This window comes from Tiliqua scincoides, chromosome 8 (assembly GCF_035046505.1).
Source record: "Tiliqua scincoides isolate rTilSci1 chromosome 8, rTilSci1.hap2, whole genome shotgun sequence".
Lineage (NCBI taxonomy): Eukaryota > Metazoa > Chordata > Lepidosauria > Squamata > Scincidae > Tiliqua > Tiliqua scincoides.
The window spans coordinates 46,985,693-47,005,532 of record NC_089828.1 but is presented as its reverse complement, the minus strand read 5'-3'; positions in this window follow the sequence as shown (position 1 = coordinate 47,005,532).

Below are 19,840 nucleotides of genomic sequence, written 5' to 3'. Positions count from 1 at the left end.
GCTAGGGGGTGCAGGGAGTGCGGGCCACACTGGGTGATGCGCAAGGGGGGGTGACGCACTAAAATCGCGGTTTTAGGAGCAACCCCATCATGCCATATACCGTTGGATGTGGAATTTCCAGTCGAATGCAATGCAAAAAACCAGATGGGGACAGAGTGGCACAGGTAGTAGAGAACAGGCAAGAGAGGCACAAGGCTGGTCCTGTGTTCTTCCCCTCTTGGATTTTCACTGGCAAGGCAATAGAGAATGATGCTACTGTTTTGCTGGGAGAGGTGTTGGGAAGTGGGGAAGCCCACCCATAGAGGACCCTTGGATTAAGGGTCCCACCGCCACCAGTTTTCTCAGAGCCAGCTCTTCAAACACACCCTCCCCAGCAAAACAAGGAAAAAGAGTCTTAGGCTGCAATCCTATACACACTTTCCTGGGAGTAAGTCCAATTGAGCATAACAGGGCTTATTCCTAAGCAGAAATGCATAGGATTGGGTTGATAGGGAGGGGGTCATTTTGAGGAACAGCTCCCAAGGAAATTGGGGAAGAGAGAGAAAGGCCATGCATATGGGGGACCGTTAGAGCAAGGGGGTTTGTTGCAGGAGGGGGTCTTTTTCTCCTCCCCCAGTTTTCCCAAGAGCAGCTGTTCAAGCGACTGAGCTCTATTAGATAGGGGGATTATCCTGTTTCTCATTTTCTTGACCCTCATAGCCCTTTAGCAATCAACATCTCTCTTCTTGCTCCTATAGAAACTCCACAGGAATTGGCTTCCCCCATCTCCATTTTTGCCCAATTCTCCCCCGTTTATTGTAGCGAAGCCAGGACCCATGGGAGAGGGGTGTAGGGGCTACATTGTACCTGGGGCCAGGGTCAAAAAGGGGGACTGGGAGAAAAAAGAGCCAGAAATGTCCTGGGATCTCAGAAAATGTTTATGTATATTGCACGAAGACTATCATTCACATTGTGTGTAAGTAAGCCCACATCGTTTTATGCATCGTAATTTGTAGAAAGTTAGTCCAGTGATTGTATGAAATTATGATCCAATGGAGAAGAGGTCCAAAAGAAACTTTGCACCCCCAAAAAGGGACCCAAAAGAAACTTTATATCCCCTGATAAAATTCCTCTCAGAGGCCCTGAGTAGCAGTACACTAAATACAGATTGATGGAAGCCAGCAGTCCTTCTCTGGCTCAAAATTTCAGAGAAGAATTCGGAGGCTCATCAGTTGTGCCTCTTCTTTCGGACTGGCTTTAATGAGCTTCTCATGTTCATTTCCATGCCTGGTTCGAAAGAACCTTGAGGGCATCTCAAATATGGATGTAGTAATTCCAGCATTGATTTAATCTTGATCCTAGCACAGGATGAGATGGCCTTGTTCTTTCCCAGACCTTGCATAGCACAGTTGTGTTCAAAAGAGCCCATTGCTCGGGCGCCCATTGCTCAGGTGCAGCACGTTCCCTTTCTGCAGACTCAGGCAGCTTCCAGCTGGCTCTTTGGACCAGAGAAGCAAGGGAAAGAAAGCAGGTTTCCTGGGATATGGAGCAGTGCCTCCTGGAGGTCAGATTCAGAATTGCAAAACTGAATCAGGGATTATTTTTGGAGCTGTTGTATTATAAAAGTAATATAGATGAGGTAGAAAAACGAAAATCACACACAGATGACACCAGAACGACAGACTGAATGCTGAGAAAAAAATCCGTGGATTGATGTCTCCGGGAAAAAGAATAACCAATAGAAAAGCAAGTGTGAGCTATACCCAGAGAAGTATGAATGCGCCACTGTCCATTTCCGTCAGTCCTTTTGTGCTCTCCGTTCACAGCCTTTGCAATCCTGCTCCTTCTGACGTAGCCACATCTTTCTTTCTGGTTCCCCATCTGTCAAACCTGGCGATTTTCAACCTTTTACATCTCACGGCACACCGGCAAGGCACTCAAATGGTCAAGGCACACCATCCGTTTGTTGACAATTGACAAGGCACACTGTGCTGCCAGTGGGGGGCTCACATCCCCCAGTGGCCCTACTACTAAATGACACACTCCCAAATTCCTGTGGCACACCTGGGGACCATTCACAGCACACCAGTGTGCCGTGGCACACTAGTTGAATATGGCTGGTCTAACCCTTGAAGGACGCACTGTGGTTTCCTGCAGCCTGGTTTGAGCAGTTTTCTGTTGCAGTATTCACTCCTTTTGCTTCCAGTGTGGCTTTGGCTCTACGGCTTTTTGTAATTGTGGGCTTTCTCCTGCAGCAGGTGGAAGACATGTCCTCACCCAGTTTAATTTCACACATCCCTGCTACTTCCTCAGATTTGCCACTGTTAAGGTGAACAGGCCTCATATCACAGCCTAGAGTCAGCCAAGAGCAGCCATTTTCAACCATTGTGCTATGGCCCACTGGTGTGCCACGAATGGTCTGCAGGTGTGCCGCGGGAATTTGGGGGAGGGTCATTCATTAGTAGGGCCTTTGGGGGATGTGAGCCCCCTACCAACAGCACGGGTGTGCCTTGTCAATTGTCAAAAAACAGATGGTGTGTCTTAACCATTTTAGTACCTTGTCTTATCAGTGTGCCATAAGACAAAAAAGGTTAAAAATCAAGGGCCTAGAGGCTTATGGGGTCTGCTTTGCTTTTCACTAGAACCTTGAGAGCTGAAGCCAGGGTTGGCAAATCTGACTGAAGCTATTGCTGGATATTGTTTTCCCAACATGATAAAATGTTGGTACCCAGTGCTTACCCAGAGAACCTCAAGATCTACCAGTGGCAATCACCAGGGCCAACCCATCCATGAGGCTGATAGAGGCAGTGGTTTCAGGGTAGGGAGTAGACTGGTGAGGATGCCACCCTCTGTCCTGTCACTCACTTTCACTATTCCTCCCCTTCCCACTCCCTGGATTAGAAAAGACAGAGTGGGGTGGAGCGGCAGTGTGGGGTCTAGAGAAGTCAGCAGCAGCAGTCACAAGAAGGAGCGATGAGGCAAAAAGCAAGGCTGGCCCAACCATGAAGCCAACTGAAGTAGTTGCCTCAGGCAGTAGATTAGTGGGGGGGATCCCATCTCTGCCTGCATAACTGCCTTCATTGCTGCTCCTTCCCCTTCCACTCCCTGGATTAGAAAAAGGACGGGGGGACGGGACAGAGAGGAATGTAAAGGGGGGAGGAGAATGTTGAGCCAGAATCCTGGAGAACCAACTTTCCTTGCTATCGTAGAAGATATGGTTGGGGGACAAGGAATAGAGAACATGTGCAATAGTGCAGTGGTTCTCAAACTTTTTACACCCAAAGTAAGTCTTTACAGGGGAGCAAGCAAGGAAGTGGCTTGCACTTGTTCTTTCTGAAGATTCCAAACCTCGGAGAGCCCTGCAGAGGGCTGCGCAGAGCTCCCCACACCTCCTGCTGCTTTCCCTGAAACACAGTAAGTGAAAGCACCCCCCTTGCCCCCCTTAGCGATGCAATCCGGGGAATCGTGTCCCCTGCAGTGGGAATCCTGCCCTTGCCCCTCCCCTGCAATGACTTACTTTGGAAGCAAAGCTCCCAAAAAGTTTGAGAACTGCTCCCCTACAGTAATATCAGTAATACAGTAATATCTCTGCTTTGGAATGGAAGTGAATTGACATTTGCTGCTACCTGGAAAGCATTTTGTGTGGGGTTTTCTTCCCCTGGGAATTCAAACCAGCTTCAACCTTAACTCTGACTTGCTGTATTAAGAATGTACTACACTGCAGGGTTATCGTAAGCGATTCTCAGCCACCGCCTCTCCGAGCCATAATAGGGGCATGATTCGCTACATTGGCGTGAATTAGAACTGCCTTTTTAAAATTGCTAAAAACGTTTCTTTTTTTAAAAAAAATGCATTTTTAAAAGGGGGGAAATAAGACCTTAAATATGTACAAAGAGCATGAACTGCAGACTTTACTAATCCCTTTGGGGCAGGGAGAGATACGAGTTCCATCGCAAAATCCTGGATTTCTCCATTGTGGTCTATAGGTTGCTTCAAAAAAGTACCAGGAAATTCGATTTCCTGACAACTGAGCTGTAGCTATCATCTTTTCCTATCTCTGTGGTTCATAAATATGAGAAGGAAAGAAAACAGGTGATCACTGCATCTCTTATCAGCCAACCCTAGCCGTGCCTTCCTCCTTTGGCTGTAGGAGTCCAACATGATGATGATCCCATATTAAGTCCATATGGAGGAGAGGACAGATGACCTCTGAAGGTCCTGCAACATTTCAAGGGACCTTGCAAAATTTGTAGTTGCTGCGATTAAATTTAAATGCCAGTCGTCTCAACTATGGCACAGTTGCCAGGATGGCTGAACATGCAAATAAAACCAGTCAGACCTGAGCAGGTACATCCTGTGCTAGATAGTCTGGCCCATTATTAAGGGATAACAATCACCGCCCACTAAGTCCCTATTTAAGGTCTCTTGTAAAGCTCAATCCTATACACATGTGCTTAAGAAATGTGAGGGCTTGATGTTTCAGAAGGGGGGGGAGGGAGGGAGAGAGAGAGAGAGAGAGAGAGAGTGGGTGCACCGAGCTAATCCACAGTGCGACTTGTATCTAGAGACGTTAGGAAACATATTTGTGTAGCTGCAGTTCACTTCTACATTATGGGGTCAATGCCTTACTATTATAATCAGGACTGCATCAAGCTCAGCATGGGGAAAGTCCATGGCTTAGAATGGGGGAAAATCTGCTTCTCATGCAGGTTTGATCCCAGGCATCCTCAGGGACGGCAGAGAAGAATTTCTGTCTGACAACTTGGAGAGCTGCTGCCTGCCCATGTTGGCAACACTGAGCTAGATGAGCGGTGAACTGACTCAGTACAAAGCAGCTTCTTATAGTTCATTTTGTTGATGCTTTTGGATGGGATCAAAGCTGATTGATCAAAGCTGGTTGGGAAAAGGTGCAAAAGAGAGTGACTAAGATGATTACGGGGCTGGGGCACCTTCCTTATGAGGAAAGGCTACAGCATTTGGGCCTCTTCAGCCTAGAAAAGAGACGCCTGAGGGGGGACATGATTGAGACATACAAAATTATGCAGGGGAAGGATAAAGTGGATAGAGAGATGCTCTTTATACTCTCACATAACACCAGAACCAGGGGACATTCACTAAAATTGAGTGCTGGGAGAGTTAGGACAGACAAAAGAAAACATTTCTTTACTCAGCATGTGGTTGGTCTGTGGAACTCTTTGCCGCAGGATGTGGTGACAGCATCTGGCCTGGACGCCTTTAAAAGGGGATTGGACACGTTTCTGGAGGAAAAATCCATTACGGGTTACAAGCCATGATGTGCATGTACAACCTCCTGATTTTAGAAATGGGCTACGTCAGAATGCCAGGTGCAAGGGAGGGCACCAGGAAGCAGGTCCCTTGTTATCTAGTGTGCTCCCTGGGCATTGGGTGGGCCGCTGTGAGATACAGGAAGCTGGACTAGATGGGCCTATGGCCTGATCCAATGGGGCTAGTCTTATGATTGTAAAGCTGAGCACGTTTTTTTGTTGAGGCATGAGTAACTGTGACCAGGTCAAAGACTAGATCAGCATCTAGTCCAGCATCCTGTTTCCCACAGTGCTCCACCAGCTGATCCGCAAGCAGGCCAAAAAGGCACACCCTTCTCCCACCTTTGCCCCCTTGCAACTTGCATTCAGAGGTATGTGTGCCATTGCTGACTACTCTCCATGAATTTGTCTAATCCTCTTCTAAAGCCATCTAAACAAATAGCCATCACCATGTCTTGTGGCAGGGAATTCCACAGGCAGTACAAAGCAGTCTTTTTGTCTGTGGTAAAGCTCTAGCTAATTAGTTTCACTGGATGACCCCTGGTTCCAGTGCGGATTAGGGGGCTTGGGACTGCCCCTGAGGAGACTGCTGGCTGCTTCTCAGCACCCGGGATCATGCCCACTTCCCAGCTCTACCTGGCTTGATGGTCAATATGGAGAATCTGAAAGCTTGTACCGAATGAGGGCATTACCAGCTTGTGCAGTCAAATTTTTTTTTTTTCTAATGAGCCATTTTTAGTGTTTAAGGACAGAGAAACCCTTCAAGTGGAGGGAGGACAGGTGACTTTAAAAGTGGGCTAATTTCTCATGTCTGCCTGCCTCAGCTGTGAGGTGGGGGAGGAAGAAGTTGGTTCTCTGCCCACAAAAACACTGGCACCTGCCTGAACTGTACCGTCTCCTGTCTTGTGGTTCCCGCAACAGCACCTTCAGTTTATCACAGTCATCTTGGTTCACCTCCTCCTCACAGTCTCCTTGTAGAGCAAAACCACATTCCCAAGACCAATTTCCAGGCAATTGACTTTTCAAACTGTGCCCACCCCGAGCTTTGAAGCTCCAGTTGTTGTGGTCTTCTTTTGCAATGGCCGTTTTCTCATTCACCATCTGGTGTGACTTCTAGGATGTTGGCTTTAGGGTAGTTTTCAACATTTTATCCATATGCTGCTTGGAGTATGTTTTATTGAAAAGTATGCGAGTAAACAAAATCAATAATTTGATCACAGTACGGGGGGGAGGGGGAAATGATACGCCTTTGACTGCCGCATAGCTGTGAAGGCCCTGTCTGCGGCAGTGTAACTAGAGGGGGTGCAAAGCACTAGGTTTTGCAGAGAGCCTCCCCGTGGCATGCAAGGGGCCACCCCTCCCCTTCAGAGCCATTCCAGGCAGAGGTCATGCACCTCTGTTTTGCTCCCCCTGTCTGGAATGGCTCCAAAGGGGAGGGGGAGGGGCAGCTTGGACGTCCCAGGGAGGCTCTCTGCAAATCCCAGTGCTTTGCACCCCCTCTAGCTACGCTACTGCCTGCCTGAAAGACAGCCAGTATCAAATGTAGGCCCTCTCCTTCAATGACTGTTCTGCAGCCCTAAGCTAGGATCTGTGAGTTGTTCAGAGGCTAAAAGGTACGAGCCGCATATAAGGGATGGGGGGGTCAGCCAGGTCAGGGCGTGCAACCCTCCCCACAGATTATGCTGATTAATCACAGCATGGCTTCTCTGTCCCACGCAGCTTCTGTTTTTGCCAGGTGTTCAGCCTCTGCGGTACTGTCTTCTTTGATCTCTATCTAGGAATGGGGAAAAGTGCAGAAGCAAATGACCAAAATAGTTAGTGGGCTGGGGCACCTCCCTTAAGAGGAAAGGCGACAACATCTGGGGCTCTTCAGTCTAGAAAGAAGACACTCAGGGACGTGATTGAGACATAAAATTATGCATAGGATAGCTAGGGTGAGTTTGTTTCCCTCTTGCACAATACCAGAACCAGGGAACATCCACTAAAACCAACTGGCAGGAGAGTCAGGACAGACTAAAGCAGTGTTTCTCAAACTGTGGGTCAGGACCCACTAGGTGGGTCATGAGCCAATTTCAGGTGGGTCCCCACTCATTTCAATATTTTATTTTTATTAGATTTGATGCTTCCCTGGTATTTCACTGCATTTGGGGAAATGTGACAGACCTGTACTTTTAACAAGCTACTTTCTTTTAACAATGATAGTAAATGGGATTTATTCCTGGGTAAGTGTGGGTAGGATTGCAGCCTAGGATTATGGAAAATTTTCCTGCTTGGTGATTTCACTTGCAGTCATGACGTCACTTTTGGTGGGTCCTGACAGAGTCTCATTCTAAAAAGTGGGTCCCAGTGCTAAATGTGTGAGAACCACTGTTATAATCTGCTTCTGTGTTTCACAGAAGAGGCAGAGACGGGTCAAATCCGAAACCCGTTCACCCAGCACTCGGTCCGCCACTGCCATACACTCTATGGAGCCCATTATGGAGGCAGCCAAGTGCCTGACAGATTCCTGCATTCACTTTGATAGAAAATAGGCGGAAGTGACATAAGCATGGTGGCAGCTGTCTTTTCTAGCACTGAGCTCGCTTGCAAAAATTCAAGCTTGCCTAGCACGCTAGAACCTAAAAAAAGAATGTGACTCGAGCGCGCTAGAAGCTAAAAAAAGAACACAGCCTTTCTTAACACACAACACCTCAAAGCACTTTTCAGGACCTGGAAGCCTGCTGGGGGGTGGGGGAGGAAAGGGCACGAAGCATCCCTACATTCTTCCAACAGATGCAAACTTCTGGCTGATCCAAGGATCCCAAACCAGACTACTTTGAGTCTATATCCTAGAGTCGTTCTTCTCATGGCGCACTGTTGTCTCTATGGTCGTTGCCTCTTGTGATGTCACTTCTGGCTTCCAGGAAACTCTTCTGGGTTCTGCGATTCTGTCTTTAGGACATCCGTCTGTAACTAGTAGCAAATTGTCTGTCTGCAGACAGAGAGAAACTCAAGGTGGCTAACCTAAAGCAAAAGTAAAACTGGTCTTTCCTCAAAAGGTCTACTGGAGAAGGCCGCCTTGTCTTCTCTTGCCAGCTGCTGAGCGGGCTAGCCAGCGGCCAATTAGATTATCTTGCGTAAGGGCACATTATGTAATCACTAACCATGATGATACCTATAGATTGGTTACCAGAGTGGGTGTATGGTGTTTGCCTGGTGTTTGCTTTGATGCCAGCTGTTCTTTGATGACAGATGATCAAAGCGGCATTGTTTTGATACCAGCTGAGCCAGCTCATTCCAAAAGAAAAACTGAAGGGTGAAGTTGGGGCGGGGGGGGGATGCCATTTATTAATGTGATCTGAAGTAGTGAATCAGGGGAAATAGCAGCCAAATTAATGCCAGATACAAGTGTGCAAGCTTGTGCATGTGACATATGGTGAGGTGTTTCTTGTATCATATGAGCTGTATAGGCAGTGAATGGTATAATCCAGTCTCAAACTGTGGGTCGGGACCACAGGTGGGTTATGAGCCAATTTCCGGTGCATCCCCATTCAATATTTTATTTTTAATATATTAGATTTGATGCTACCATGTATGTGACTGCATTTGGGGCAATGTTACAGAGTTGTATTTTAACAAGCTACTATGTATATTCTTTCAACAATGAGAGTAAATGGGAATTAAGAACATAAGAACAGCCCCACTGGATCAGGCCATAGGCCCATCTAGTCCAGCTTCCTGTATCTCACAGCGGCCCACCAAATGCCCCAGGGAGCACACCAGATAACAAGAGACCTCATCCTGGTGCCCTCCCTTGCATCTGGCATTCTGACATAACCCATTTCTAAAATCAGGAGGTTGCACATACACATCATGGCTTGTACCCCATAATGGATTTTTCCTCCAGAAACTTGTCCAATTCCCTTTTAAAGGCATCCAGGCTAGACGCCATCACCACATCCTGTGGCAAGGAGTTCCACAGATCGACCACACGCTGAGTAAAGAAATATTTTCTTTTGTCTGTCCTAACCCGCCCAACACTCAATTTTAGTGGATGTCCCCTGGTTCTGGTATTATGTGAGACTGTAAAGAGCATCTCCCTATCCACTCTGTCCATCCCCTGCATAATTTTGTATGTCTCAATCATGTCCCCCCTCAGGCGTCTCTTTTCTAGGCTGAAGAGGCCCAAACGCCATAGCCTTTCCTCATAAGGAAGGTGCCCCAGCCCCGTAATCATCTTAGTCGCGCTCTTTTGCACCTTTTCCATTTCCACTATGTCTTTTTTGAGATGCGGCGACCAGAACTGGACACAATACTCCAGGTGTGGCCTTACCATCGATTTGTACAACAGCATTATAATACTAGCCGTTTTGTTCTCAGTACCCTTCCTAATGATCCCAAGCATAGAATTGGCCTTCTTCACTGCCGCCGCACATTGGGTCGACATTTTCATCGACCTGTCCACCACCACACCAAGATCTCTCTCCTGATCTGTCACAGACAGCTCAGAACCCATCAGCCTATATCTAAAGTTTTGATTTTTTGCCCCAATGTGCATGACTTTACACTTACTGACATTGAAGCGCATCTGCCATTTTGCTGCCCATTCTGCCAGTCTGGAGAGATCCTTCTGGAGCTCCTCACAATCACTTCTGGTCTTCACCACTTGGAAAAGTTTGGTGTCGTCTGCAAACTTAGCCACTTCACTGCTCAACCCTGTCTCCAGGTCATTTATGAAGAGGTTGAAAAGCACCGGTCCCAGGACAGATCCTTGGGGCACACCGCTTTTCACCTCTCTCCATTGTGAAAATTGCCCATTGACACCCACTCTCTGCTTCCTGGCCTCCAACCAGTTCTCAATCCACAAGAGGACCTGTCCTCTAATTCCCTGACTGTGGAGTTTTTTCAGTAGTCTTTGGTGAGGGACCATGTCAAACGCCTTCTGAAAGTCCAGATATATAATGTCCACGGGTTCTCCAGCATCCACATGCCTGTTGACCTTTTCAAAGAATTCTATAAGGTTCGTGAGGCAAGACTTACCCTTACAGAAGCCATGCTGACTCTCCCTCAGCAAGGCCTGTTTGTCTATGTGTTTTGAGATCCTATCTTTGATGAGGCATTCCACCATCTTACCCGGTATGGATGTTAGGCTGACCGGCCTATAGTTTCCCGGGTCCCCCCTCTTTCCCTTTTTAAAAATAGGCGTGACATTTGCTATCCTCCAATCTTCTGGCACCGTGGCCGTTTTGAGGGACAAGTTGCATACCTTAGTCAAGAGGTCTGCAACTTCATTCTTCAATTCCTTAATAACTCTTGGGTGGATGCCATCAGGGCCCGGTGACTTATTGATCTTTAATTTATCAATGAGGTCTGAAACATCTTCTCTTTTAACCTCTATCTGACTTAACTCCTCGGTCAGGAGGGGCCGTTCGGGCAGCGGTATCTGCCCGAGGTCTTCTGCCGTGAAGACAGATGCAAAGAACTCATTTAATTTCTCTGCCATCTCTAAGTCTCCTTTTATCTCCCTCCCTCACCATCCAGAGGGGCAACCGCTTCTCTGGCGGGTTTCCTGCTTCTAACATATTTGAAGAAGCTTTTATTATTCCCCTTAATGTTGCTGGCCATGCGTTCCTCATAGTCTCGCTTGGCCTCCCCTATCACCTTCTTACATTTCTTTTGCCACAGTTTATGTTCCTTTTTATTCTCTTCATTAGGGCAAGACTTCCATTTACGGAAGGAAGCTTCCTTGCCCTTCACAGCCTCTCTAACTTGGCTGGTTAGCCATGCGGGCACCCTCCTGGATTTAGTGGAACCCTTCTTTCTTTGCGGTATACACCTCTGCTGGGCCTCTATTACTGTTGTTTTAAGCAGCCTCCATGCACTCTGGAGAGATTGGACTCTTTTTACCCTCCCTTTCAACCTCCTTCTAACCAGCCTCCTCATTTGAGGGAAGTCCGCCCGTCGGAAGTCAAGGGTTTTTGTTAGAGATTTGCCTGGTATTCTTCCCCCAACGTGCACGTCAAAACGGATCGCAGCATGATCACTGTTCCCCAATGGCTCAGTAACGTTTACATCTCTAACCAAGTCCTGCGTACCGCACAATATTAAATCCAGAGTCACCTGTCCTCTGGTGGGCTCCGTGACTAGCTGATCTAAGCCACAGTCATTTAGCACGTCAAGAAATCCGGTTTCCTTATCGTGACCAGAACACAAATTGACCCAGTCAATATGAGGATAATTGAAGTCCCCCATTATTACAACCCTGTCCCTCCTTGTCACCTCCCTGATCTGTTTCCTCATTTCAAGGTCCCCATCCGATTTCTGGTCTGGAGGACGATAGCACGCCCCCAGTATTACATCGCTGCACAAGCCTGGTAATTTAACCCACAGAGATTCTACGGTGGAGTCAGACCCACCTTCAATCTCTACTTTGCTGGATTCTATCCCTTCCTTAACATAAACGGCCACCCCACCTCCAACACGCCCCTGCCTGTCCCTCCTGTAGAGTTTATAGCCCGGGATTGCGGTATCCCACTGATTCTCTGCATTCCACCAGGTTTCCGTTATGCCCACTATGTCAATATTTTCCCTTGTCACCAGACATTCCAGTTCTCCCACCTTTGCTCGTAGACTTCGGGCATTCGCATAAAAGCATTTGTACACGGAATGCCCCAGGATGCGCTGCTTATTCGCTCCTTTGTCCTCGCATCCTCTCATTGTGCCAAACCGTCTATCACATCCCATCACGCTACCTTTCCCAATTTCTTCTCCTACTCTGCCTTTGTCTTGTTGTTCTCTAACCTCCCCATCCTCATCCCATAGGGATGCTCCTGGGCAAGTGTGGGTAGGATTGCAGCCTAGGATTGTGAAAAATTTTCCTGCTTGATGATGTTACTTCTGGTCATGATATCACTTTTGGTGGGTCCTGACAGATTCTCATTCTAAAAAGTGGGTCCCAGTGCGAAATGTGTGAGAACCACTGTTATAATCTGCTTTAGTGTTTCACCGAAGAGGCAGAGACGGGTCAAATTCAAAACTGGGAATTATTATGACAGGTTCAAAAACACTTTTAACTTTATCAGGGTTAATGTTTTCCTATACAGTCGGCCCACCTTGGCCGTGGGCTCCACTTCCACGGATTTAATCAACCAAAGACTGAAAACGTATTTTAAAAAATCCACATATCCTGCTATAGCCTTGTAACCTGCCCATTTATTCATGTTTAGGCACTTTATGCATGCTTTATGTACTCTGCACATGCTTTAGGCATTTTGCACCAATTCATGTGATTTATGTAAATGTACACAATTGATGCCATTTTACACTATTTTCTCAGGGTGACTTGAACATCTGCAGATCCTGGTAGTTGTGTGGTGTTCCGGAACCCAACTCCTGCAGCTACGGAGGGCCCACTGTACTTCTCTCAGTACTCTCTCACTCCCCTCTTGCTGTAACTCCAGAGAGTCCTGTGCAACACAATCCTAGGGATGCTTATTCAAAAATCTCATTAAAGGTCCAATCCTATTCTCGAAATACTCCAGCATATCTTCACAAATGCTGGCGCAATGGCACTCCAGCCAACGTAGAATCCTGCCCATTCATACAGTTCAATAACAGTTTGTAGATCACTTTTCTTGTCTCTTTGTTAGCAGACAAGGGATTCCTTCTTTCCACCTTAGTTGTTCCTTACGCAGCTGACCTCAGAGTGGGACTCTTTGATCTCAGAGTCAGCAGCATCCTTCTGATAAATCCCCAGTCAGGTGTGTCCGTGTGTGGTGATGCTAGTGGTATAGCAAGGGCAAGTGGGGGGACCACCACTAAGTGGTGGTCACAAACAAATCACTGAGCAGCAGGCCTCCTTTGGGAAAGAACTCTCCATGATTATGATAAACTAGAAATGTTTGCACATGGAATAATGCCAGCTGTTGTATGTGTGTTTTGCAGTTTCCATTCATTACATCAAGTAGCAACACTGCAAAACACACACACACACCACGGTTATCTCCCTGTCTCCACGTATCCCAGGCTGCTGGGATAGATGCCGCTTGGCCGAAAGGTGTTTATCGTGCCTTTATGTTCCCCTAGCCCTGTAGCGCATATTCTTGTACCAGTGTCTCAAACGCCACCCGTGCCTCTGAGAGCATCCCATTAGAGCTTATGATCAGAGGGATTGCCATCCCTTGGCTGGAGGCCATATGTCTGTGTCTGTGATTAAGCAGCCCAGAATTAGCCACTGATGTGCCATCACTTGAGATCTCTTGTTAACTATTTATAGTGCAGTATTATAGAGAGAGAGAGAGAGAGATTTCCTCAACACATTAATAGAAATTCACAACACCAATAAAACTATTTTTGGAAATAAAGCTATTGGTGCTTGCAGAAAATGCAGCCGGTGATTGTCAGACTTGAAAATCCAGCTCTCTCCATATCTAATTAAGAAGCTTTGGCTAAACATTTGCTGTTCCTGGTGGTGGTGACACATGGTAGGAAGCCAAGGATACACCCAGGAACTTCCAGTGAGGACACTGTTTATGCAAATACACAAGGCACTCTGCCTGGATAAAGAAAAACAGCAGCCCATTTTGTCTGGATCATTCATTTACTTTCAGAGTGTTTGGAAAGCAGATTTGATTTTTTTTTTTTTTGCCTTCTTTACATATTTTCAGTTTTACAGGAGGACAAACTGGTTCATGAAGATGTGACATTTAGATTTCCTTCACCACAAGCATGGAAATAATAAGGCCCATTCAATTCATCATTACAAGCTGTTATTTTTAGCGTATCTGGTGGCCAGCATATACATTCTGCAGGCCATTTTTCTTTTTGTTGAATTATCCCCCACTTGTTATTCTGCCCAGTTTGGCACTACGCATCACTCCTTTATTGTTCTGATATGCAACTTGTTGAGGGCACAAGCCCAAACCCTAGATTTCCCCTGTCCCTTAAGAAACAAAACACACACGCGCACTCTTCAGACACACTCCTTGCATTGCCATACAGTGGCCTCCCCTAGACTGAGCTACAGAGGATTTTGCTCCACAGTTTGAAGCTGAGTAACTAGCAAGATTTAAGGAATTATCCACTGATGCCTCATCCCAAAGGAATAATCCTAATTCATATCCACCAATATTTATTTATTTATTTATTATATAATTACAACAAAAGACACTGCAGCTTGATCCTATGCAAAAGAAAGAGAACTGTGGTCACACTCATAAATTTACTCTCATTAGGACATGGAACACGGTGAATGAGATGAAGGACCGGTTCACACTCAATCATATCCACGACTGCAGAGACACAAAACATATTCTGCCACCTGCTTAAACAGAACAAACATAATTAGACTATTTTTAGGCTGCTTTCCCCATGAAGCTTAAAATCAGTTTGTAGCCTTGTCCTCACTACACTGTGTCTGTATCATCGATGAAAAAACTACATTGTCTAGAATATCTGTGTCATTTTAAAATGGCTCTTTTACTCATCATCCACGTCACTTACAAGGAATGTACTCCAAAAAGTGTTCGCGGGGTCACTTATTAACACCCTGTTCAAGTGCAATGCCAGCTAGGTTTTCACATTCACCCCAAAACTGCATTGCACGTTATCAGTTTAGAATGATAAGACCTTTGGGTACTTTCTGGGATTTAATGCCTAGCCCTTGTATGTCATTTTTGGGGAGCAACATCTGAGAGTGACTCTACAACTTTGACCTTTCAGGGCATGGTCGCCTATGCACAGGTAATTATGTCCCCAAAGTAGGTCCTGCTACCACTGACTGCATTCTTTCCTTTCCTGCAAATAAAAAAGCATCCCCAAAATCTATTGATTTTGACATGGGGTATATTTTCTACCCCAGGCAATGTTAAGTATTGCAATAAAAAAAACATGCCTCAGGTTTTTAAAAGGGTCCATTTAAAGGGTCTGACAACCTTTACATGAGCTTTAAGCACCAAGCTGCCCAGAGACCAGACACACAACCCTTCTCTCCCTGTTCTTAGAGGAAAACTGTTAATATCCCTGTTCAGTTAGTTGCTAGTACCCATTTTGTTTTCATTTCCCTTTCATCCCTTGAAGGCTCCTGTAGTATTGACAGTGAAAGGTACAATGGGAGAGATGGGACATAGAACCAGGTTATTCCATCACACAAATCCCAAAAGAGCAGCCAGAGACATTATGCATGAACCTGTAGGGCCGAGGTGAACCCTACTGAAAGTCCAGTTGGGGAAACAGTTGAAGCATTTATTATAGATGAGAATCTAATAAGTTGTTGTTGGCAACCTTCAGTCTCGAGAGACTATGGTATCGCGCTCTGAAAGGTGGTTTTGGAACATCGTCTAGTGTGGCTGAAAAGGCCAATTTGGGAGTGACAATCCCTTCCACAATGGGAGCAAGTGCAGTCTGTCCCTGGTCTGTCTCCCTGGCTATGGGCCTTCCTTCTTTGCCTCTTAGTCTCAGACTGTTGGCCAAGTGTCTCTTCAAACTGGGAAAGGCCATGCTGCACAGCCTGCCTCCAAGCGGGCTGCTCAGAGGCCAGGGTTTCCCACTTGTTGAGGTCCACTCCTAAGGCCTTCAGATCCCTCTTGCAGATGTCCTTGTATCGCAGCTGTGGTCTACCTGTAGGGCGCTTTCCTTGCACAAGTTTTCCATAGAGGAGATCCTTTGGGATCCAGCCAACATCCATTCTCACGACATGACCAAGCCAACGCAGGCGTCTATACATCTAATCTAATACATCATCTAATACATCATCATATACGAGGCAAACAAGATAGGATGTGCATTCAGGCAATTGAATAAACGAAACCCTCACATGGCAACCCTCAATGTGTGGAGTTCAGAGCTCACTAAGTTGAAGAGTGGACTGCTACTTTATATAGGAAATGTGGAATGCATCCTCAGAATGCCCTCACTTAAGGACAATGAGGAGCTGGGACAAATTTGAGGGGCTACGAAGGTACAGGAGGTTTGACAACAAACTAACCTGCAAGGAACACAGAGCCACAAATAAACTGGCTGCACTTCTTGAAGTCAGAACTCTGGACAGCAGCTTGGAAAGTGGTACGCACTGTGGGAACAGACCTAACTATTGAGTACCTGCACTGGGTTCAGAGGTCACTGTCAGCAAATATAGTTTTGAGCATCACAGCACTACCATAACCTTCCAGCAGCACATCCTCTGAAAGGAGAAATTCACTTAGCTACGCAACCAGGAGCCCATGGAAGACTCAACTGTGACACTGGTTCAACCCTGGTGCCATATTCGAAGTCGTGTTCTGGGGGTGTGGAACTGAATGGAAGCTTTGGACTGGCAGAAACATTTCTGAAGATTAAGGGATAAAGCAAGATTAGACCATGGTAACATGCCCCTGCGTGTGCGTGTGTGTATGTGTGTATGAAGCTAGATCAGACCATGTCAACATGCCCGAGTGTGTGTGTAACAGCACACTGGAGGAAATGCAGGAGGAGGTAGAGGGGCTTTAGAACTTCACCTCCACTGTGGTTCCAGTACCAACTGCCCCCCCCTCCAGTTTGCTATGCAGATTGGAAAAAAAACATTCAATTGGCTTTCAATGGAAAACATTTTCCAACTAACATAGTGTGCAAGGAAGGGCTTGATCAGGATTGGCATCATGGGGGCAAAGTCCAAAAAGCCCCCCTCCCACCATTGTCCATACCACACACATTTCAGCATGCTGTTTCACACAAACACACAGGGAGCCTTTTACACATTCCAGTTCATGTCTAGTCTGAATTAGTGACGACATAAAAAGCCAGAAATCTCTCTCAAAGCAATCACATTCATGCCCAAGGTTGATGCTGCTAATCTTTGGTTTTGATGGGCAATAGAAAATGAGTGTGTGTGGAGGGCACCATGACATGGAAGTGTACAGAAACCCAACATCACAGCATTTTACAAGGCTGCAAAGAGCTGGGCAGAAGGGGGAAAAAGGAAGAAAAAAAGGAATAAATAATAGTTGGTCCACTACACTTTTTTTAAATCATATGCTAAGGATGATACCACCATAGCCAGCTCCATTCTTGGATCCACTACCGTCCAGAGCTATAATCTGCAAGTGTAAGAAACACTAATGTATCTGAACCATTCGTATTCTCCCCCTTTCTACATGTTTAGATCTTCAAGGTGACCCACGACAAATTGCTTAAAGGGCAATTAGCCCTCTAACCCTCTGGATGGTTCTCCACAAAGGACAACCAGATCTCATGTGGCATTCTTCTGCACCTCCAATAGCATCTCCTTCAAAATGCAAAGCACAGGAATCAATGACAGTTACAGAGAATTCTCTTTCACTGAGCCCCAGGTCTAAAAAGTCGGCCCGGGCTCTAGGCTTCTCTGCGGCCATTCTTGGTAATAAGATATTCCAAGCAAGTCTGGGGAAAGAACTGATGAATGGTTATGTCAGAAGAATGCAGGATGAGCAACTCAGTAAGTCCATTAAAACAACTCTAGTTTGCCAAGGGTTTATTGCCCTGAATGCCCCAGTGGAAAAATGCACACCAAACTAGCTGCTCTCTCTTTTGCAAAAAAAAAAAAAAAACAGAAGGCAGAGGATTAAAAAAAAACAATACCCTCCTCCCCAAATGACAATGTGAATTGGGTGGGAGTTTCGCCCCCAAGGCTCATGGGCTATGTCAGAATGCCAGATGCAAGGGAGGGCACCAGGATGCAGGTCTCTTGTTATCTGGTGTGCTCCCTGGGGCATTTGGTGGGCCACTGTGAGATACAGGAAGCTGGACTAGATGGGCCTATGGCCTGATCCAGTGGGGCTGTTCTTATGTTCTTAACTACAATTCCCAGGAGGCCTTGCAGGTCTCTTGTTATCAGGTGTGCTCCCTGGGGCATTTGGTGGGCCACTGTGAGATACAGGAAGCTGGACTAGATGGGCCTATGGCCTGATCCAGTGGGGTTGTTCTTATGTTCTTATGAGGTGCGCTCCAAGAGCTTGTAGGCCGTTGCAAAGACAAGCATTTAACCAGGGAACATTTGCAAAATATCCAGAGGTACTGCACTGTGATTTCACATCTCTAATAAAAGCAGTAGTTTCACAAAAGAGCCCAATGCTTGTTGGTTACTCAGTACACACACAGGCTGGAAAGGGACCCCAGATGCAAAAGATTGAGGGGAATTTAAATCTTATTTTATCAAATGTAACTGCTTTATACTGAATCAGTCCATTAGTCGATCCAGCCCAGTATTCCTTACTCTGACAATGGCTGTCCAAGGTCTTAGGAATAAGAGGTCTCTCATGCCATGAGGTCACCTTAAGGGAAAAAACAACAACCCAGCAATTAAAAATTGGAAGATGCCAGGGATTGAACCTGGGACCAAAGGCATGTATTTTACTATTGAGTTATGGCCCCATCCCCCACGTTCATTTGTGTTGCAGAAGTGATCCTCCAATGTATGGGCTTGGGCTGTCCCAGTGAGTTAGCATTTTTGACAACGTGCAGCCTGGGATGACAAATTGAATCTATTCTGAGCCTGTGACATGGTTCCTTGGTGTTTGCATCTACTACAACATTAAGACAATTTTCTGCATGCCATTGGGGAAAATGATGTCAGCTGCTCTAGCACACGGAGTAAAGCCAAGACCATGGCATCGCAAGACAAACCTGTTAAAGGATCTTCTAGGAAGCATTTTATGAATGTAAGCTTTCGATCACAGTGTGGACTCAAAGCTAAACTGAAATCAAATGAAGGAGGCTTTAAATGATTTACTCTTCAAAAAGCACTTCTCCTTCTCCTACTCTTCAAAAAGCAGTTCTCCTGTGTTCCATTCTAGACCATCTTAGCAAGATGGGATAGTCAGTCATCCCTGCCAAAGTGGCCTGTTTAAAAACAAACCTCCCAGGAGAGAACCATGCAACACACACACACACACACAAGGCATTTAATTTTTCTTAAAACACACAGACACACACTTGGGATTCCCCTTCCCCATCCCTGAAACATATAACCTAATAGCTTCACTGCTAAATCTACTAATAAAATCCTCTGATTACACACTGGTGACCCAGCCTGCTGAATAAGTACCCAAATGCTATTAATTTTCAAGAAAATTTTAATTTTCTTGACAGCAAGGGCAGTTCAGCAATGGAGCAGATTGCAGAGGGAGGTGGTGGTTTCTCCCTGATTGGAGCTCTTTGAGTTAAGGCTTAACCTGCTGGAGATGCTGTAGAAGAAAGTCCTGCAACAGGCAGGGGGTAGGACTAGATGACCTTGTAGGTCCCTCCCAATTCTATGATTCACTGACATTGCCTATAAAATCCAAAGGAACCATGACATCAACATTCCTTTCACTCCAGCTGTTTTGTTACGACTAAAAGCATATGGCCAAGTCACTGAAATTGCCACTCTAAAAACAGCAACAAGAATGGGATGAAAACAAAGCGGACACACTGCAGCTTTAAGCCTATGGAAAACAACAGTAGGGGGGCATAACCCTTCATTGTTCTGATGAACACACCTGCCCCTTGGATGTCAGCATGCCCCAATACCTCTTTGGAAATATCTCCACTGCTGTGTAGGTCTAAGACCACATGAAACATTAGCCACAGGGCTGAATACAAGGGCA